The following is a 20951-nucleotide window of genomic DNA, read 5'->3' on the forward strand; positions in this document are numbered from 1 at the left end:
GTGGTTGGTGTGGGGTTTTAAGATACTGCTCTGTGGTTCAGCCTCTGATCCTCCCCTATAGACCTCCCATGGTCCCTATATATGCACTACAATCTGTATTTTGTGTGGATGGAGGCTTTTCTATGGGAATTAATGAAGGGTCTGAGTTTTACTTTTGCATTGATATAATGCAGAACCGAGCAGACGAGATCAATGGAACAGGGGTCTTAGAAACAGCAGAAATCTTGGAGACAATTTTGGTTTTCTGCAGACTGGAATTGGAGACTTACACCCATTCCACCTAGCAACCCATGGGATAGATGTGATCAGGTGACAACTGGGTGCTTATATAATAGCAAACATGAAGGCGTTACAGAAAACATAATTTCTCGCGGGCCTGCAAACCACACGATGGCAGTTCGATTCCCAGTCAGGGCACGTGACTGGGTTGCGGGCCAGTTCCCAGCAGGGGACTCATGAGAGGCAACCATACATTGATAAAGAAACAAAACAAAACCAAAAAAAAGAAATTCATGACTTTAGAAGTACTAGGTGGGGGAAAAATGGAGATAACTGTACTTGAACAACAATTAAAAAAGAAGAAGTACTAGGTCAGATGCGATTAGAGATCTCACAAGGAAAACGCACATCAAGAAAATGACCGTGAATTAGGGTGTTTCCAAATAGAATAGGTGGAAGACTAAGTACTTTGAGGTGCAATTCCCGCTGTGGCCTCATTTGCAGAGTAAGCTCTAGTGCCTTTGTTCCTTTTTCTATGTAATACATAATGGTGGTTCACATGACCTGTTGATGCTTTTAATCTAGCAACCAGAGCCAAAAAGTGGGAAATGTTATACATCTGGAAAAATTTACCTGAAGATCTTAAAACAGAGTTCATGGTTTCAAGGAGCAGAGGATGAGAACGTGCAAGGCAGAGTGCAAACCCAGGCATGGCTTTTCAATTCAGCAAAGAACAGGCATTTTACATGAGTGCAAGGGGCAAAAGTGTCCTCTTTGCAGGGAAGTATGAGCCCTGATTTGCACCATTAGTGATGAAGCCATGTCTGCATCCATGGTACAGATCTTTAGAGACTCCCAATCTTGTTCACAATTTTGAGGTGGGGGTGACAACAAGATTCGATGAAAATGCTTATGTTGAATGATTTTAGTCCTTTCAGTAAAGGAAGGGAATTAGCAACATCTGCTGCAAAATAAGAGTTGGGATTACAGGAGTTTGTGGGATTTACAACCGAGGTCTGGACTAGTTTGGGAGAATTGGCTAGGGAGGCAATGATAAATTAATGGCAAGACTGTCTTGGAGTGGCGAGGGCCGAAGAAACCCTCCACAGTCTTTTGCAAATTTCTCAAAGTCCACCTCCTTACTATCAGCAAAATTCAACTCCCTTTGAGAACACTGCTTAAGCGGGCTTCTCATTTTTCCCTTCCCTCAGCATCATGGAACCAGGAGGAGCAAGCAGAGGAAAGTCCAATACTTTTCTGGCTTCCCTTTCATCATTTATCCTTGCCATCAGCAAATGTTCATTGAGGAGCTTGCAAGTCTAGGTGCTGTGTTTTATTGTTTCAGTGCACTGCCTCTTGTTCCATTCAGTCCTTTGCCAGTGTGTCCTACCCCACCTTCGTCACCTCTTCAGGAGCCTTACCCTGTCAAATGCCTCCTCTTTATCCTTGGCTTCGGACTCTTACTCTTGACTGGCTCTTTTACCTTCACCTTTCATTTGCCCAGCTTGTCTCTAAAAAATCATCTTTAGACCTCACACCTTGTTTTTCTTTGTAAATATCTTGATATGTTTTTCTGATGATGTGCTTCCCCTGATCCTACCCCCTTCTCTTTTATACTACAACTAACAGGGTCCTCTTTGGTGCCTTTTGTTTCCCTGGGATTGCTGTTTCAGGTTTCAGGTTCAGAGAACCACCAGGTTGGGGCCGTTCTCTCCCAGTACAATACCAATGTAACAAGCTTTTGTGTTAGGACAGAAAATGATCACAATATTATATTCTGAATACCAGGAAATTCATATGGTTTTTAAAAAGCAGTAAGCTTTATGTTGCATGTGATACCTCTCTTGGCCCCTAACATTCAGAGCATCACATTCCATTTTCTGACATTTCCTATGATTTTCAAACTACTCCAATTCTGAAAACCTTTCCATTGTATTTGGAGTACAAATAGAGACTTTTCCTGCTTATCATCCTGGTAAAAATGTATTGCATGTTTATGAAGCAAATATTACATTGCTGTATAAACTTTGGTTAGAAAACGTTGTATTGGGTGATTCACAAAGCTATGAAGTTTGGTTATTAAGATACAAGAAATGTTTTGTTAGGAACATAATAACTAAGGAGCATTCTGTAGAACCACTTGGCTAGAGCAGCCTTATCATTTGCTAATGATGCTCTATATACCATTTTTATGTTTGTTCATAATTTTACATCTATGATGTTTAGCCATTCTCTCTAGAAAGTCATGGAGATTGCTTTCAATTGTTGAAGCTAGGCATTGTACCTGCCTACTGAGAATGCGCGGGAGTGCTTGTTCCCCCACGCCGGCATGATGACAGTGTTAGCAAAGTTTCCCTTTGCTGATCTTCAGGTTAAAAATCACCCTAGTTTGCANGTAGAACCACTTGGCTAGAGCAGCCTTATCATTTGCTAATGATGCTCTATATACCATTTTTATGTTTGTTCATAATTTTACATCTATGATGTTTAGCCATTCTCTCTAGAAAGTCATGGAGATTGCTTTCAATTGTTGAAGCTAGGCATTGTACCTGCCTACTGAGAATGCGCGGGAGTGCTTGTTCCCCCACGCCGGCGTGATGACAGTGTTAGCAAAGTTTCCCTTTGCTGATCTTCAGGTTAAAAATCACCCCAGTTTGCAGTCAAAATTTGCATTTTTTTAAAAAAAAATTATGTGTGTGGTTTAAGATATTTTCATGTTTATTTAGTCTGGAAATTTCTGCCTTTCCCTGGGATGTTTAGACAACTTATATTGAATGTCATAGTGAAATGATTGCATTTGGATCTGCCATTGTGTGCTTTGTGTTCCATGTCTTATCTGTTCTCTTTGTTCATATTTTTCTCTTTTCCTCATTCTTTTGACTGATTATTTTTAAAATTACATTATATCTCCATTATTGGCTTATTAGCCAAACCTCTTTGATTTATTTCCTTAATGGTTCTCCAGGATTTTAAAGATAGATCTTCAACTTATAACAAATCTACTTTTAAATAATAATATACCGCTTCACATATAATATAGGAAGCAACAGCATACTTCTATTCACCTCTACCCTTTAAGTTATTGTTATCATAAATTTTATCACTTCTACATGTTATAAACTCAACAGCACATTATTTTTGCTATAAATAGACACTTGCCTTTTAAAGAAATTTTAAAAATGAGATAAAGTTTTAGCCCTGACTGGTGTGGCTCAGGGAGAGAAAGAGAGGCGGAGGAGAGAGAGTTTTATATTTATCCATATCTTTACCAGTACCTTAGAAAATGTCTGTATTTGAAGATAAGTCCTTAAAGAAGTAATTCAGTTAAAATGAGGTCATTAAGATGGGCCCTAGTCCAATAGGCCTGGTGTCCTTATAAGAGTTCCGGACACAGACATGCACAGAGAAAAAAGACTGTGTGAAGACACAGGCAGAAGAATGCCATCTGTAAGTCAAGGAGAGAGGCCTTAGAAGAAACCCATTCTGCCAGTACCTTGATCTTGGACTTCTAGCTTCCAGAATTTTTGTGAGAACAAAAATTTCTATTTAAGCCACCCAGTCTAAGGTACTTTGTTATGGCAACTCTAGCAAACTGATAGAGGTTCCTAGCTGCAACGTTGTGCTTGGCTCTTTGTGTTCTCAGCTCCATGTTACTCATGAATTGGCAAATGCCTGGAGGTTTGTCTTCACACGCTTCTATTCCCTCTGAAGATCTCTGATTCTCAAGTCTTGGCTGTCTTGCTGAATTCCAGGTTTTTCTCTCTAGTCCTGTGAGGCTACAGAAAGTGCTGCGGAGGTTTCCAGCCCCAGAGCCACCCCTGTCTGCTCAAGGCTCAGATGCTAGGCCCAATTCTACTTGGGAATCAGCAAATGCATTCAGAGTGGAGCAGAATGTTGGACTTATCTCAATACACTTCTTGGCTCTTGCAGAGCTTCACCTCTCAAGTCCTGGCTATCTTGATAGTTTCTAATGATTTCAAACAGACGTTTTTGTTTTACCTTTTTTTTTTGTAGGGAAGGGTGGTTTGGTTTGATGCAAACGTGTCAATCAAAGCTGTAAGTGGAATTATTTTTCTATTTTGAAACTAGACATTTTATTAAATTTTCTTCTTGTCTGTAGCTTTTTGATTGGATCTTCTTTGTTTCCTTCCAAAATTCACGTGTTGAAAGCTAATCCTTAATGATGGTATTTGAGGGTGGGATTTTGGGAGGTAATTGTGTCATGGGGGTGAAACTCTCACTGATGGGATTATTGTCCTAATAAAAGAGATCCCAGGGAGCTCCCTCACCTGTTCTGCCATAGGAAGACACATGTGAAGACTGCAATCTGTGAACTTGGAAGTGGGTGCTCGGCAGATGCCAAGTCTTCTAGCACCTTGATCTTGGATGACCCAGCTTCCAGAACTGTGAAAAACAAAGTTGTTGTTTACAAGCCACCCAGTGTACAGTTTTCTGTTATGTCAGCCAGAACTGACATAAGAGATATGATGCTTACTGTCTTACAGAAGAATGTCTTCCAGCATTGAATATTGTAAAGGATGAGGCCCAGTCTAACTTTCCCCCTCTGCATTCAGTATGGGAAAGAACGTGATGCTATACCAAAGTATAAGATACAGTGATTTAAATAAGGTTGAACTTTATATCGCTCTCATACATCAGTCTGGACTGTCTAAGTTACCAGAGCAGTGGCTGCTTTCTGTCACCAGGGAGCAATTCCTTCTGTGTTGTTGCTCCACTGTCCCCTAGGACGTCATTCTCATCCCCAGACTGAGGATGGGATGCTGGCACATCTGTGTTTCTGCTCATGAAAGAGAAAAAGAGGCAATATTCAGAGAAACAGCCTCTCTTTACACTGCAGAAGACTTTGCACTCTTCACTTTAATGCGTGTCCAGTTGTCCAGAACATGAGTTATGTGTCTACCATAACTAACTGCAAAGAGAGCCAGGAGATGCCTTGTCTAGCTGGGTGGTTGTATACACAGAAGTAAGAGAAAATTTAGGGGAAGCATGTAAAAGTCTGCTTCAAACTTGAAGAATACTTAATCATTTTGCCTGAATGCCCCAAGTTTTTTTTTTTTATCTTTGAAGTCCAGTACTATGATGAGCATACATTTTAATGTTGACCATATTGCATGATGTTTTTTTTGTATGGCTTGCTATTTCAAGTTATAAACTTAAGACTTTTAGTTTTTCAGTATTATGCCTTTAAATTATTTTTCCTCCTCTGTTTCATGTTGATTTTTTGTTTGTTTGTTTGTTTGTAATTCACATCTATCATTTTGCTTGCTTCTGTCCTTTGGTGTGATTTCAATGACGGCTTTTTTCATGCTGGTTAATGTGGCCTTGATTTCTTAGATGGATTTATTTTTTTCCTTCTATTTATTTCTTAAGTCTGCCAGCTCATGTTTCATCTCCTCCAGTTCTCTGCTTTGAACTCTTTGATTCATTAGGTGTCATGTATTCATGACCGTATATTTGGTTGTGATTTTTATCTGAGCAGTGGCCATATTTTTCTGGTGCGGGTTCATCATCTGACACTTGTTTTTCCCACATTTTTCTTCCATTTCTTGAAAAGTAACTTTGCATAGATAGTTGGCTGGGTCTTTTGTGCTTATTACATTTGTGAATGAGGTGAATCCTTCCAGTTATTTGTAAGAGGTTCCTTCAGGAGAGAGACTAGAGCAGTATTCCAGGCAAGCAGGAACTTTCTTTGGCTCAGTGGAGTGTGTGTGTGTGTGAGTGTACCTTTATTTTGCCGTAGTTCAAAGAAATCATCAGTTTTTGGACTGCTGCTAATGAGGACAAAGGATCCATTTCCTTTACCTTCCTCCATGACGTGTTGCTTCCGTCAAAAATGTGGGTTTCCTTGTTCAGTCTCGGTCCCACCTCCTTGCCTATTTTATGGGGTCTGGGGAAGCTTCCTCTAAAGACCCAGGCATCCTGCTCCTATTGTTCCAGACCAGGCTTGTGGTTTGCCCCTCGTTTTGCCCGCATACTTGGGATAGCTGTGCTCTGCCTGCTTCCTTTGAGATCTGCAGCCACAGATGTCTCCTTAGGCGTTTCCCGTGTCCCTGTATGACCTTTCCTGCATTTGGCAGATGCTCCTCAAGGACTGTGTGTAGTTCAGGATTACAGGGGTCTTCTAGCTTTATCAAAGATCGTTTCTCTCTCTCTTTTTTCATTATTGTTTTGATTTGATTTATTAGAAGAACCTGGACAGACCCTTTTTTTCTGGCATTTTATAATCAGGTACTGTGAATATCTATTTAGAAAAATCTGTTATTATTTTATTAGGATTAATTTCCGTAAGTGGCATACTTATAAAATTTTAAGGATTCTATAATCTGTTTTTTAAAAAGTTACACAAACCTATACTCTTTCACTAGTAAATGACAGTCTCTATTTTCCTATACTCTTACTAGTATGTATATACAGCTTTGCCTATTTAGTACTATAACATGGCATGTCTCTTGAGTGGCTCTTTTAATTATCAGGGGACAAATACTTATATCCTCTTTTGAGAATTTTCCATTACTGTTTGTTAGTGATTTTTGTTTTCCTTTGGTACCTCTGTCAACTTGCTATGGGTTGATATGTGAGCTTTTTCTTAAAGGCATATTGTATACATTTTTTTCTGTTAGGTTCATGTTTTAGTTTTAGTTTTAATGTAATCTTTTATCAGGTGAAAATATTTTTATAGTAGGCTTAATATTTCCCCATATAATTTAGGTATCATTTTCTTTACTCCACCAAGGTTGTGTATTGACGTATATATTCCACTAGTGCTATAGATGTTATTTTTCTCTTTGAATTCTAGTAAGTCTGTATTTATTTAGAATATAATATAAAGTGTTAATCTAGCTTATTTTCCCATAATTGTTAGTAACCTGCTCCATTACCATTTACAGACTAATTTATTTTTCCCATTGATTTAAGATGCCACCATTAACATGGTAATTGTATGCTTATCCAGAAATAGTTCTAAACTGCAATTTTTATTCCATTATTTGCTTGTTTTTATGGCAGTATTACAAAATTTTAATTATATTTTATATATGAATACATTGTATTTTCTAGCAAGACCAAGTTGTATCATTACTATAATTTTCAAACTCTCTTACTTAGTTTCATGTATTATTCTTCCAGATCAACTTCAGAATCATTTGTCGAGTTTCCAAAAATAAATCCTCAAACCCACTGGGATTGCACTGAGCTTATTTATTTATTTGGGAAGAATTGACATCTTGATAATATTAAGTCTTCGTAGCTGGTAACATGATATAGTTCTCCATTTAGACAAATTTTCTTTTATGTCTTTCAGTAACAATGCTGTGGTTTTCTTCATAGAGATTCTGCACATTTCTTGTTTTAACTCTTAGGTGATATATATTGTTTTGCCCTTGGGGATTAATTCTTTTCTAATTCATTATTGCTGGGATGAGCTTGCTTTATTTTGTAATTACTACTCTACTAATTTTTCTTGTAAGTTCTAGTTGCTTTTCAGATTATTCTTTTGAGTTTTATTCCTACAAAATGGTGCTATCTGCAAATGCTGTTAGTTTTTCTTCCTCTTTTCCAATATTTGTATTTTGTAATTTGCTCCCCTATCCAGTTGCATTGTCAGACTTTTCCAGAACAGTGCTAATTATTATAGAGCTAGCAGGCATACTTTATTTGTTCTTCATTACAATAGGAATATATCTGTCATTTTACTGTTAAAGTGCCTTTTTTTAATAGACCACATGTAGTTAGGTCTATTGAAAATCTTATTCTCCCATCTAACAACCACTGTCTTTTATGGGTGTCTTTTAATTACCATTAAAAGATCAGTGGATCTTTTAATGGCAGTAGAGTCACACACCAGTAAAACTACTGATAATTGCATTGAGGTCTGCCTTTACACTATCTGCTTGTCACCTCTGGTTTTGTTCCTTTGTTTCCTTTTCCTACCTTCTTTTATTAGTAGTCACTTTAAATTTATTGGCTTATTTTTTATATCTCTCTGTACATTTTTAGTGCTTGCTTTACAGATTGATATACATAACTAAATATCATCCCAATTCAAGGAAAATCCAGAAACAAGATTTGGAATGACAGTGGGTTTGGGGCAAAAGAGTGAAATTAATGTAATTGTATTTCAACAAGATAACTTTGTTGCTTTGTGGAGAATAGATTTTAGGGGTACAAAGGCTAAAGTAGAAACACTATTGCAAATATGTAAGGTGGAAAAGATCTAAGGAAAATATATAAGGAGTTTTCTTTTATATAATCCTTCTTTACTATTTTGCTAAGAGTTTTTTTTTAAGGAGAAGAATTAATTATTTCAAATGCTTTTCTGCTTCTATCTGAATAATTATTGAGGTAATCATTTCATTCTATTAATGTGGTGAGTTGTATTGATTTATTTTTTAATGCTAAATCAACCTTGCATTCCTGGGATAAACCGCACTTGGTCATGAGGTATTATTTTTGTTATGACATTGGTTAAATTAACAGTTGTTAATGGAGCACAGGGTTTTGGATGGTTCAACAAAAGACCACAAGAGAAATTGAAATAGAAAAGTTTATTTCTCATAGGTCCTGGAGGAAGTTCACAGCATGCCTCAAGAGGCCACACGGGGATGTCAATGCAGGGTGCAGGCAAATAATGAGGCAGGACCTGGGGCAGGTGCCTTTAATAGGGTCCATGGGTAGAGCGCTTTGGGGTTGCCAGACTAAGGCTGGGTTGGTCAACGTAAACCAACAAGAGTGGAATTTTGATAAGCCTCATGAGAGTATTTTCTATGGGGCACACAGGGAAAGGCCCTGGGAGATGGAGAGTATTGATCACAGGGCGGTGGGTGAAGTTGTATGAGAAACATCCTTGGTGAGCACTGGTGTCAGTGTACAGACCCGCTGGGCCAGCTGGCCACACAGCAGGTGCAGAGGCAGTAACACCATGGAGTAGCTTAGGTGGGCTCTCTCAACCCTTTTCATATGTGTTCAGATTAGATATGTTATATTTGGTTAAGAAATTTTGCCACTGTGTTCATGAGGAATATGGGTTTGTACCATTCTTATTTTGCAAGATTCTTGCCTAGTTTTGGTATTAGGGTTTTGCTGGTCTAATACAATGAATTGAGAAGCATCCCCTCATCTTTTATGCTTCGAAAGACCTATGTTAGACTGTTATTATTCTTTCTTAAAGGTTTGATAGAATTCGCCAGTGAAGCCCTGGCTGGCGTAACTCAGTGGATTGAGTGAGGGCCTGTGAAACAAAGGATCGCAGTTCGATTCCCAGTCAGGGCACATGCCTGGGTTGCAGGCCAGTTCCCAGCAGGGGACACACGAGAGGCAACCACACATTGATATTTCTCTCCCTCCCTCCTTCCCTTCCCCTCTAAAGATTTAAAAAGAAAAAGAATTCACCAGTGAAGCCATCTGGGCCTGGAAAGATTTTAATGATAAATTTAATATTTTTACAGAAAAATGAGCATTTGGTTTTTTTAAATCTATGCCATCTTTCCAAGAATTTGCCCAGTGTTTCTAAGTTGCTGAATTAGTGGGCATTTAGCTGTTCATATTATTTCCTCATCTCTGATTATTTCTGTGATGTGCCCTCTTCTTTTTTGATCAGTCTTGGCAAAATAATATCAAGTTTATTGAATTTTTCAGTGACTATCTTCTGGTTTTATTTTTCTCTATTTCATTGATTTCTGATATGACATTTATTAAGTCTGTGCATTTTCATAATTTGAGTTTAATTTGCTCTTCCTTTTTAAAGAATTTTAAAGAATAAGCTTAGATAATTAATTTTCAACCTTTAAATAAATGAGCTAAGAAAATTATAGATTTTCTTCAAGCATTACTTTAGGTGCCTCCTATAATTATTTTATTCTCATTAGCATTTACTTCAAAATGTTTTTAAATTTCTTGTGATTTCTTCTTTGATGTTTACTTTCTTAGTATAATGTTACTTAATTTCCGGACATTGGGGTTTATTTTCCAGATTTATTTTTGTTATTGATTTTTAATTTAGTTTCTTTATTTCACTCCTTCTAAATTCATTCAGACTTGTTTATGCCCAACACATGATATATATTTATGATGTTTCATGAGTCCTTACAAAATACTAGAGTTTTTTGGCTGCAGTGTTCTAAAAATGTCAGTTAGATCATGGTGGTTGTTCATTGTTTCAGTTATTTAACAAATGGCTATGTAACAAATGTCTCTACAACTTCGTGTTTTAAAACAGCATTATGTATTTGGCTCCAAATTCTAATATTTCAGCAAGACTGAGTGGGAATAGTTTACTTGTGCTTTAGTCCACATCAGCTGAGCATCTCAAAGGCAGACTCCACTCAGAGTCAGGTGGTTGGGGGTGAGCGAAAGGCTGAAAGAAGGAATCATCTAAAGCTACTTACGCATCTTGGTCCCTTCTAATGTGGTCTCATTTTGTGGCCACTGCAGCATGGTTGCTCAGGGAAGCTGTTGGCTTAGAGCTCCTAAGTTGCATGTCATGAGAAAGGGAGAAAGCCAAGTGGAGGTTGTGTTGCCTCTTTTGAGTGAGCCTTCGAAGTCATGCAGCTCATTTCTGCCCAGTTCTGTTTGTAGTAGTGGCCACAGAATTCTGTTTGTGCTGTCAAGAGGAGAAGCAATAGACTGCCCTTCTTGATTGGTGGGGAGTGGTGACAAGTTTCTGTAAAAGCATGTGTAACTATACATATTGCTGAGGACTGTTTGGAAAGTAAAATTTGTCAATGTATTAAATTTTTCCTAATATTTTGACTTTTTTTACTCTATCAATTACTGAGAGTAGTGTTTACATCTTAAAGTATACACATGATTTGTGTATTTATTTTGTTCTGCTAGTTTTTGCTTTATTTATTTTGAACCTTTGCTATTTTTTAAGTTTTGAACGCATCCGATTGTGTCTGAAAGTAACCCAAGTTTCCATTAATAGATGAGTGGATAAAAAAGCCATGATACATTTACACAATGGAATACTACTTGGTATTAAAAAAGAAGGAAATCTTACCCTTTGAGACAGCATGGGTGAACATGAAGAATATTATGCTAAGTGAAATAAGCCAGTGAGAGAAAAATAAGTACCATATAATTTTACTTATACATCGAATCCAATGAACAAAATAAGTAAACTCATAGATATAGAGAACAGACTGACAACTATCAGAGGGGAGGGTGGTTGGGCATCTGGGAAAAAAAGGTGAAATGATTAAGCCAAAAAAAACCCCAAACAAAACAAACCCTCAGAGACACAGACAGCATCATGGTGACTACCAGAGGTAAAGGGGAATAGGGGAGGTAGAAGAGGGTAAAGGGGGAAGAAATGGTGATGGGTGGAGACTTGACACAGTGGTGAACATACAATACAATATACAGGCAATTTATTATAGAACTATACATGAGACACCTATGTAATTTTATTATTATAAGCCTATGGCACTTCAATAAATTCAATAAAAATTAAAATTAAAACAATAAAAATAGTTTTTGAAAGAAATTGAGAAATAAGAAAGCCTTTGATATTAGCTCCTATATTTTTTGGCATTCTTCATTCTTTATCCTTTATTTTATTATCCTTGTTAATGACTTTGTTAAATTAACATTTCTTAAGTGGAGGACAGGGTGCTGAACGGTGAACTGTAGTTCAACAAAAAGCCACAAGTGTCTTTGAAACAGAAGTTTATTACTCACTGGTCCAGGAGGAAGTCATGATATCCCTTGAAGGACCATATAGAGCTCCTGAAACTGAAGGTCTGAATTTCTGTTTGATATTTTCCTCAAGGCTGAGGTGCAGGTCTACTATTATATGAATTCTATCAGGTTTTGTTTATCTGAATGTATTTTTAGTTTGTCTTTAATTTCAAAGTCTATATTTTATTTCTGGATATAGAATTCTAGGTTGATGATGTTTTCCTTTCAGTGCTTTAAAGACATCATTTCATTGTCATCTGACTTGCCCTGTTTCTGATGAGAGGTGAGCAATCATTATTGTTCATTTGTATGTGATATTTTTTTTCCTGGTCCTTTTTAAGACTTTCTCTTACTCTTTGGTTTCCAGAAATTTGACTGCGATGCGTGTAGGTGTGGTTTTTTCTTGTGTTTATCTGGCTAGAGTTAGTTGAACTTCTTGGAAAAGTGTGGCTCTTGTTCCATTAAATTTTTTTTTGCTCCAATATCCCTTTTCTTTCCTTCTAGAATTCCAATGACATATTTGTTAGATAACTTGATAGTGTTCCATAGGCCAGTGAGGCTGTATTCAGTTTTTCTCACATGGATTTTCTCCTTTGTGTGCTTGGTTTAGACAGTATTTCTTGTCCAGACTCCAAAACTTATATTTTCTCCTGCAGTATATAGTCAAATATTAAGCATATGCAGTGATTTTTTAATTTTAGCTATACTTTTATCCTGTTCTAGATTTTTCATTTACTTTCTAATTTTGAATTGTCTTTTTAGAATGTGGATCTATTCGCTCAATAAAGCCCTCTTTCTCCTTAAATACTTGAACATATATGTAATAATTATTTTAAATCCTTTTCAGTTAATTCTTACACTGGTGCCATATCTGGGCTTGTACTGACTTTTTTCTTCTGATTTTGGGTCTTCATAAGTTTTTCCTGCTTGTTCGTGAGTTTAGTAACTTTTTATTGTATTCTGGACATTTATGATGTAATGTTATTAAAAATATGATGAAAGCATGTCTGAGATTATGCCTTCCATTAAACTGATCATTGGACTTTTTTTAAATGTATTTTATTGATTATACCATTACAGTTGTTCTATTCCCCCCCTTCATTCCCCTCCACCCACACACTCCCTCCCCCACCATTCTCCCCCCTTAGTTTATAACCACGTCTCAAGTTCTTTAGATTCTATATTTCCCCCACTATTCTTGCCTTCCCCCCTATCTATTTTCTACCTACCCTCTATGCTATTTTCTGTGCCTTCTCCCCCCTTCTCCTCCTCCCACCCCCCTGTTGCTAACCCTTCATGTGTTCTTCATTTCTATGGTTCCACTCCTGATCTAGCTGTCTTCTTGGTTTGCTTTTGTTTTAGGTGTGGTTGTTAATAATGTGAGTTTGCTGTCCTTTCACTGTTAATATTTTTCATCTTCTTTTCCTTATATAAGTCCCTTTAGCATTTCATATAGTAAGGGCTTGGTGATGATGAACTCCTTGAACTTGACCTTATCTGAGAAGCAGTTTATCTGTCTTTCCATTCTAAATGAAAGTTTTGCTGGATAAAGCAATCTTGGCTTTGGTCTTTGGATTTCATGACTTGGAATACTTCTTTCCAGCCCCTTCTTGCCTGTAAGGTCTCTTTTGAGAAATCCGCTGACAGTCTGATGGGTACTCCTTTGTAGGTGACTGTCCCCTTATCCCTTGCTGCTTCTAGGATTCTCTCCTTCATTTTAGTCTTGGCTAATGTAATTATGATGTGCCTTGGTGTGTTCCTTCTTGGGTCCAACTTCTTTGGCACTCTCTGAGCTTCCTGGATTTCCTGGAAGTCTATTTCCTTTGCCAGACTGGGGAAGTTCTCCTTTATTATTTGTTCAAATAAGTTTTCCACTGGTGGCTGTTTCTTTCCCCCTTCTGGTACCCCTATAATCCGGATGTTGGACCGTTTAAAGATGCCCTGGAGTTTCCTAAGCCTCTCCTCATTTTTTTGAATTCTCATTTCTTCATTCCTTTCTGGTTGGATGTTTCGTTCTTCCTTCTGGTCCATTCCATTGATTTGAGTCCCAGTTTCCTTTCCATCGCTATTGGTTTCCTGGACATCTCCCTTCATTTCAATTAGTTTAGCCTTCATATGTTCCTCTAATTTGTGACTATAATCAACCAGTTATGTGAGCATCCTGATAAACAGTGTCTTGAATTGTGCTTCTGAGAGGCTGGCAATATCTCGGTCACTTAGAGTTATTGGCTCTGGGACTTTGAGTTCTTCTTGCGCCATCTTTTGGGCTGTTTGTGCCTGTTATGTAGCAGGATCAGAGCCCTAGGTGTTCAGCAGAGCAGGGCAACTCAGTCGCTGGGTTGTGACACTGTATGTGGGGGCGGGGTCAACGAGGAGCAATGGCGTCCCATCTGCCGCCTCCGGCTGCGGCCCCCACAGGTGCAGCAGCTGCCACCATCACTGGGGCCTGTGCGTTTTGTCCCACTGCACGCGGGTGTGCCACCGCCGTCAGCCCTCGCCCCCTGGGGCCTGTGTGGTCTGTCTCACTGTGCACAAATGTGCAACCACGGTCAGTCTGCCCCACACCCTGACTGGGTCCGGGCCACTTGAACGCCTAGGTCCGGGGATCTGTCCTGCCTGACCCTGCTCCGCTGCTGGCTCCGCCCCTCTTATCACCTGGTTGAATGGTTAGTTGTAGTCAGACTTCCGTATAATTCAATTTTCTGTTCTTTGGCTGTGTCTTTGTTCTCCAAACCTTTGTTGTATTCAAACTTGGTTGTGGGAGAAGGCACAGTGTTTCCACCTATGCCCCATCTTGGCGGAAGTCTGATCTTTGGACTTTTTCAAACACTCGGTTCATAATGACCTTGACACCAGCAGTTCCAGTGGAGCAATGGGCAGGAAAGCCTGATTGGATGGGCTCCAGTCAGAATAGGGGGAGGACTGGAGACAGCATATGGAGAACTTGTAAAATTTAGACTATAAAGATTACATGGAAAAGAGGGTAAATATAGATACTACGGAATATAATACAGTAATTATTTTTCAACTCGAATATTTGATTGAAGTTTCCTTGGGAATCACTGACCTGAGCTAATTTGGGTGGAGGGGTAATTCCAGACATGTTCTGGCAAGTGTTCAACAACTGGCCTTCTATAAAGAAAATACCTGATTTGTAGTCTTTGCCTATTTCTGTAATATAAATACTCCCATTATGGGAGACTTCAAGCTACCAATATGGTGTCACTTAACACAAAGCTGGGAAGGGATGAACAGGATCCATCCACAAGAGCTCAGCATATCAATGAGTCTCTGGTCATCTTTTTTCATTTATTGAATAATAATTGGTCTGTTATAATTTTTATTTTACTTATTCTTGAATTGATTTTAATAATATATATTTTCTTGAAAAATTATCCATTTCATTTAAGTTATCTCAGGTTGTTACTGACAATAGTAAAAACATAATGAGGGCTGTGAATTGTTTAGGAATCGCAAACACACAAAATTTTGTTTACACCCTTCTTTTCTGTGAAAATAAAATAATTATAATACAGTACAATATAAAAGATATTGCGGAAAGCAGAAATATGATGGTCCACTTCATCACTTTTCTGTCAGAAACAAACTGCATGAAATTCAGGAAGTATGGATATGAAACTATTTTTGATGTATCTTTTAAGATGTACAAACAAGGTAAAATAGGACCTTGTACATTAAAAAGGCTGCTTGAGAAGAAGAAAGACTGAATTGAAAATGTAAACACTTTGTCTGTTGGTCTACTTTATAAGAGAGTTCTTTAAGTTTGTCTTCTAACCCTCCTACTAACTTTTTCATTTATTCTAGCATATTTTTAATTTCTGAGCATTTTTTCCACATCATGTTTTTTTTTTTCATGAATACAATATCTTATGTAAGGTTAATTATATTTTTGATGTTTTCCTTTTTCTGGTATTGGCTCCTTTCCTCCAAGTGTCCCCTCTGCCTTTTGTTTGTTTTTGTTCTTCTCTTTAGTATTATATTCTTTCCTCAAATGTTTGATGATCTTGTAGTAGTCCCATTATATTCAAGAACTTAAAGGCTCTGTCTCTTGTGTGTTTTTGTGAGGGTTTTTGATGATGTATTTCATGGTCGGATGGTAGAAATGGGTCATTTAAGGGGGGATCATTTTTGATACGCAGTTGTGAGTATGCAAAACATACAGTTTATTCTTGAATTATTTATTTGTATTACAATTATGAACCTACTTTAGCCTACCCCTGTATTATATATATTACATATAATATACATAATTTTTATTTATTTTCCCCTAGTGGGTCAATTTTTCCAGAGCAAAATTCTTTCATCCTCTGCCTGAGAGTGTGAAAGGCTGGCTGCCAGTGTTGCTGGAACCACATTAAGAATAAGGGCTCCCAAATATCATCATTTCAGTATGTTTTTTCCATTATTTTCTTTTTTTTTCTTTTAGTAACACATCTTTCTCCAATTTTCAATGAGCTTAGTGTTCCTAAGTCCAGAGTCTACTGGGTTCAGTATGTAAGAAAAGAAAGCCTTCATCCTTCTGCCAAAGTTGGGTAGTGTTGTTGCCCAGCGGGTGGTCCAGGAACCCTACTACTTCTTATTTAGACTTTTCAGTCATGTCATCCATATTTAGCTTCACCTACACGCTCACTTTCTGGGATAGTGAGCAGTTACCTGAGCAGTTCAATTACTGAGGCTCTCTTGGATTCTACAGCCTAAATCAATTTAGTTCTGAGCTACCCTCATGGCCAATTTGGTTCTATCTTTCTCTAGTCTTCTAGTTAGCTCTCTTCCATTGGCTTTCTTATTTCCAAATTTGTATTGCTTTCATCTCCTCTGCTGTTTTCTTTATACATGTGAGTTCCTATCTTAAAACAAACACCTTTAATGCCATTTTAGTGAGGTTTCCAGAAGTGTGAGTCAAGATTAACATCAAGTTCTATTTCTCCATTGAACTGCAAATTGAGTAGTTTAAATTTGATTCTGATGTAGGACTACCTTCTTTCTCTCTAGATGATTTCAGATCCTTTCAAATATGTCTTTTTTAGTGCAGAGTACAGAGAATGTTGCTCTTATTGCATCATTGATTTTAGTGTATGTTTGGTTCTTTTCCAAGATCTTTTTTAAAGATCTGTCACTGTGATTACTTCCTCTGTGAAGCAAATGTGACTTCCCAGCAGAGCCAATCTCTTCATTCTCTGTATATCCATAGAACTTCAAATAATCCTCTACTATAGCACTCATCACAGTACTTTGCCAAGTAAATTTAATTTGTATTCCTCCTCTGACTGTAAATTATTTGAGTCACGTTTTATGTAGTCAATATATGCCAGTGAAATGAACAAGTGAAAGAGTGTGATCTAAAGAATCAGGTTTCTGATAAGGTAAAGAAGTAAGAAGAAGAAATGAAAAAAATTTCACAAAAATGGGAAAGTTTGTCATAATCAATTGAAGATTTTCAAAGTCACAATCTAAGGTTGAGAGGTGGGAGGACAAGACATGGACAGGAGGGCTAAGGAGCATTTATCAGGGGTCAATAAGGGAAAGGATTTTGCTGAGTAAAAAGAACATGTGGAGACTTCTGGTCTAGAAGGAGGCATAGATAGATATGCTTCACCTCCTCATGCAACCACAGAGAAAATTACAACTATATCTCGAAACAAATAACAAGCAGAACTGTCAGAAAATTGAGCTTTATGGAAATATTACAACAAAGGATTTAAAGAAACCGTATTCACCCAGATGGGTAGGAGGGGCAGAGTCATGGAGACAGGCAGAGAGCAGGGAGATATAGTATTGTGCAGAGAGGCAGCAACGGAATGGGCAGTTCCACACTCACATGTGGTGGATAAAAATCAGGATGGATACCTTGAGAGAGAGCAATCCCATTCCCAGGCCAGACCACACAGCCCAGGGTTCCAGCACAGAGAAGATATATCCTTATAACTTCTGGCTATAAAAAACAGTGGGAGTTGTGGTGGTGGAAGAAGCTGCTGGATTTTCAGGAGAGTTTATTGAAAGGGCTGCATAGATTTAGAATGTTCTCAAACCCACCAACTCTGGGATTCACCTCTAGAGCAACAGCTGGAAGGGAGCCAGTCATATTTGGGATTGGGTGAAGTGACTGGAAACAGGATAAGTGCTGGGCAAATCTTCAAAAGCCAGGCAGTGGCATTGTCCCCTCGCTGAGCCCTCCCCCACGCTGAGCTACAAAGTAGTGAAGTATATTGCCCTGCCCTGGCAATTACCCACTCAATTTACAGGTGCCCTTTCTAAGACAGTGAGTCAAAGCAGCTCTACCTAATACATAGAAACAGAGAGGTTGCCAAATTGAGGAGACAAAGAAATATGGCCCAAATGAAAGAATAGAACAAAACCCCCGAAAAAGAACTAAATGAAACAGAGATAACCAATCTATCAGATGCAGAGTTCAAAATACTGGTGATCACATGAAGAGATGCTCAATATCACTTGCTATCAGAGAGATGCAAATTAAAACCACAATGAGATACCACTTTACACCAGTGAGAATGGCTATCATAAACAAAGCAATAAACAACAAATGTTGGAGAGGGTGTGGGGAAAAGGGGACTCTGGTCCACTGTTGGTGGGATTGCAGACTGGTACAACCATTATGGAAAACAGTATGGAATTTTCTCAGAAAACTAAAATTGGACCTGCCTTTTGACCCAGCAATTCCACTGCTAGGATTGTATCCTAAGAACCCTAAAACACCAATCCCAAAGAACCTATGCACCCCAATGTTCATAGCAGCACAATTTACAATAGCCAAGAATTGGAAGCAACCTAGGTGCCCATCAGTAAATGAATGGATCAAAAAACTATGGTACATATACACAATGGAATTTTATGCTGCAGAAAGAAAGAAGGAGCTCCTACCTTTTGCAACATCATGGATGGAACTGGAAAGCATTATGCTGAGTGAAATAAGCCAGGTGTTGAAGGACAAATACCATATGATCTCACCTTTAACAGGAAGCTAAACAACAAAACAAACAAGCAAGCAAAATATAACCAAAGACACTGAAATAGAGAACAGGCTGACAATGACCAGAGGGGAGAGGGGAGGAAATTTCAGGGGAAATAGGGGAGGGATTTAGAGGAACATATATAAAGGATACATGGACAACAACTGAGAAGGGTGGAAATAGGAAGGGGGGAGGATGGGGGGTGGGATGGGATGGGAGTAATAGAAAACTATACTTGAAAAAGAATTAAATTAAAAAATTGGAAAAAACAAAAGAAAATACTGGTGATCAGGATGCTCACAGAACTCACTGAGTATGGAAACATAAAACATAAAGGAAAAAACGAAGGTTACACTAAGTGAAATAAAGGAAAATCTATAGGGAACCAAAACAAAGAGAATGAAGCCAAGATTCAAATCAATGATGTGGAACACAAGGAAGGAATTGGAGCAGTAGGATGAAAAAAGAATTCAAAAAAGTGAGTATAGGCTTAGGAACCTCTGGGACAACTTTAAACTTACCAACATCCAAATCATAGTGGTGCCAGATGGAGAAGAGAAAGAGCAAGAAACGGAAACTTATTTGAAAAAATAGAGACTTTGCTGAGAGTTGCTGTGGTTTCCTGCTTCAACAGTGCTTGAACTGAACCTGATGCTTAACCACCCCCCCTGACCCCCTCACCACGCACCGTTCATCCAGCTGCCCAAATCCATTCTCTGTCACCTTCTTACAGCACCCTCAAAGAGTCCCAAGGTCCCTGCCACTGCTCCAGCACCACAAAGCTGCCTGTCCTCAGCCACCTGTCATGAGGACCACATCTACCTCCCAGGTGCACCAAAACTACCACCAGGACTCAGAGGCTGCCATCAACCACCAAATCAACCTGGAGTTCTATGCTGTCTACCTGTCCATGTCTTACTACTTTGACCATGATGATGTGGCTTTGAAGAACTTTGCCAAGTGTTTTCTTAACCAATCTCGTGAGGAGAGGGAACATGCTGAGAAACTGATGAAGCTGCGGGACCAGCAAGGTGGTTGAATCTTCCTTCCAGATATTAAGAAACCAGACTGTTATGACTGGGAGAATGGGTTGAATGCAATGGAGTGTGCATTATACTTAGAAAAAAGTGTGAATCAGTCACTACTGGACTTGCACAAACTGGGCACTAGAAAAAAATGACCCTCCTTTGTGTGACTTCACTGAGACTCACCATCTGGATGAGCAGGTGAAATCCATCAAAAAATTGGGTGACTATGTAACCAACTTGTGAGGTTGGGGGCCCCTGGATCTGGGATGGCAGAGTATCTCCTTGACCAGCGCACTCTGGGAGACAGTAAGAGCTAAGCCTTAGGCTGCCTTCCCGCAGCCACGGGAATGACTTCCTTGGTCACCAAAGCAGTATGTGCTTGTTGGAGTTACCTTCACCTTTTCTATAACTTGTACCAGATCATCCGCTTATGTCCTTTATTTGTACCATTCCTTCAAATTAAGTAACTTGGTACCCAGAAAAAAAAGAAAAAATAATGAATGAAAACTTCCATAATTTGTCAAAGGAAATAGACACAAGTCCAGGAAGCACAGAGAGTCCCAAACAAGTTGGACCCAAAGAGGACCACACCAAGACACACGATAATTAAAATGCCAGAGGTTAAAAGATAATGAGAGAACCTTAAAAGGAGCAAGAGGAAAGCAGAGTTACCTATTAAGCAGTTACCATAAGACAATCAGCTGATTTCTCAAAACAAACCTTGAAGGCCAGCAAGGACTGGAAAGAAGTATTCAAAGTCATGAAAGGCAAGGACCTACATCCAAGATTGCTCTATCCAGCAAAGCTATCACTTAGAATGGAAGGACAGATAACACGCTTCCTAGACAAGGTGAAGCTAAAGGAGTTCATCATCACCAAGCCATTATTACATGAAGTGTTAAAGAGGCTTATTTAGGAAAAAGAGGAAGATTAAACTAAGAACATTAAAAGGGCAGCAAATTCACAACTATAAACAATTGAATCTAAAAAGCAAACTAAACAAACAAGCAGAACAGGA

General features: G+C 38.4%; 1 long non-coding RNA gene and 1 pseudogene across 1 annotated transcript; one reads left to right on the top strand and one right to left on the bottom strand.

Annotated features, from left to right (window-relative positions):
- Nucleotides 1-3205: 3205 nt before the first annotated feature.
- On the bottom strand, nt 3206-18046 carry LOC119002391 (uncharacterized). Its single transcript, XR_005069731.1, has 3 exons — nt 17967-18046; nt 6583-6588; nt 3206-3218 (listed from the first exon to the last, which is right to left on the bottom strand). It is a non-coding gene; the product is annotated as an uncharacterized LOC119002391 (long non-coding RNA).
- A 1664-nt stretch (nt 18047-19710) lies between these two features.
- LOC119002491 (ferritin heavy chain-like) lies at nt 19711-20250 on the top strand (annotated as a pseudogene).
- Nucleotides 20251-20951: the final 701 nt, after the last annotated feature.

This window comes from Sturnira hondurensis, unplaced genomic scaffold (genome assembly GCF_014824575.4).
Source record: "Sturnira hondurensis isolate 20B ecotype Veracruz unplaced genomic scaffold, ASM1482457v3 Scaffold0017436, whole genome shotgun sequence".
In the NCBI taxonomy this organism is placed as follows: Eukaryota; Metazoa; Chordata; class Mammalia; order Chiroptera; family Phyllostomidae; genus Sturnira; species Sturnira hondurensis.